At 41.1% G+C, this 1,587-nt stretch overlaps 1 non-coding gene across 1 annotated transcript; it reads left to right on the top strand.

Annotated features, from left to right (window-relative positions):
• The first annotated feature begins 499 nt into the window (after positions 1 to 499).
• On the top strand, positions 500 to 606 carry LOC144999210 (small nucleolar RNA R71). Its single transcript, XR_013660730.1, has one exon. It is a non-coding gene; the product is annotated as a small nucleolar RNA R71 (small nucleolar RNA).
• Positions 607 to 1,587: the final 981 nt, after the last annotated feature.

A 1,587-nucleotide genomic window follows, 5' to 3' on the forward strand; every position in this document is an offset into this window, starting at 1 on the left:
CGGCTCCTCCTTTTGGTAGAATCCTCTCCCTTTTTGTCTATACTTCTCCTCCTTGGCTTTCTTGTATTCTTCGTAAGGAAGCCACTCTTTCTTTTGTTTGCGCCAATCTTCATCATATCGGTCTCCACTCGAGTAACACGCTTGCGCCTTCTTGTTGCCATTCTCATCCAAATCACAGTCTCTAGTGAGGTGAGGCCCATTGCAGTTTTCACAACCCACCCGAATAGCATGGATCATTTGATCCATTTTATCCATTCTCATATCCATGGTTTTTAGCATAGCCATGACCGCAGATAAGTCTTCAGTAGCAGCATAAGCGGCTCCCCTAGTGACATCATGTCTAGGGTTATGGTATTCTCTAGAGTGTTTAGAGAATTCTTCAATCAATTCTTTAATCACCGGGGGCGGCTTCTTTGTAAGTGGGCCTTGCAAGTCTAGCAACTGCCTGGTTGTGACATTGACTCCATCATAGAAGATGGAGACTTTTTGCTGGCTGTTTAGATCATGGTGTGGGCAATTTCTTAGCAGACTCTTGTACCTCTCCCATGCTTCATATAGCGACTCTCCAGCTTGTTGTTCAAGGTTTGCAATGGCCTTCTTCAGCTTGGCTATCTTAGAAGGTGGGCAAAAGTGATCAATGAATTCTTCCTTCATCTTGGCCCAAGTAGTGACTGATCCGGGGGGAAGTGACTTGAGCCAGTCTTTAGCAGCACCATTAAATGTTACCGGAAGCATACGAAGTAGTTAAGTCTCGCGGGTTACATTTGGAATATTGAAGTAATCAGCTACATCATTGACTTCATCCAAATTATTGTAGGCATCTTCATGATCTTTCCCATAAAAAGGTATTTCTTTGAGTGAAGCTAGGATATGACCCTTTAGCTCGAAGGTGGCAGTCGCGGGAATTGCGGGTTGCACAAGTCTCGGGCCATTGTAATCGCACATCCTCTTCTTCCATTCTCCCATGGGGATTTCATCAATGTTAGCCATTGTGAAAGCTAAGGTGCTGTTTGTTTTTCTGAAGCCAAAATGTCTGCAGTCTGCGGACCACATCTGCAAGCCTCTGCAGCAGAAGAGGTGGACCAAACGTCTGCAGTCTGCAATAAGAAGACTATTTGTTTTTTAACGTCTGCAGGCTGCTGAAATAAACTGAATTTTAAATAAAATTATTTTACAAACTTAAAATGATTTTTCAACACCAAAATTTTAATAATAATAGTCTTATAACATTGAAAATAAAATTCATGCAACTAAATTAGTCATACAATAAAAAAAAATGTTTTACAATAACGATTTCATTTAAAACAATTCAATCCATATTGTGCATCAACTGATCAGCAATTTCATCATGTAACTGAGTCATATATTCACAGTCTGCTGCAGTACCATGTGTTGGAATCCCGTCTTCATCATCATCAATGGCCACATTGTTATTTCGAAACGGGACATTGGGTTCATCGTATCGTGCGAAATACTCATCACTCAATCCTTCTTTCCTTATATAATTATGAAGCACGAAGCATGCCATGGCAATGTTTCTTCGTGTCACAAATGGGAATGGTGCCATCCTCTTCAATATAGGGAAGC

The sequence above is a fragment of the Lactuca saligna genome, chromosome 5 (assembly GCF_052625555.1).
Source record: "Lactuca saligna cultivar CGN05327 chromosome 5, ASM5262555v1, whole genome shotgun sequence".
NCBI lineage: Eukaryota > Viridiplantae > Streptophyta > Magnoliopsida > Asterales > Asteraceae > Lactuca > Lactuca saligna.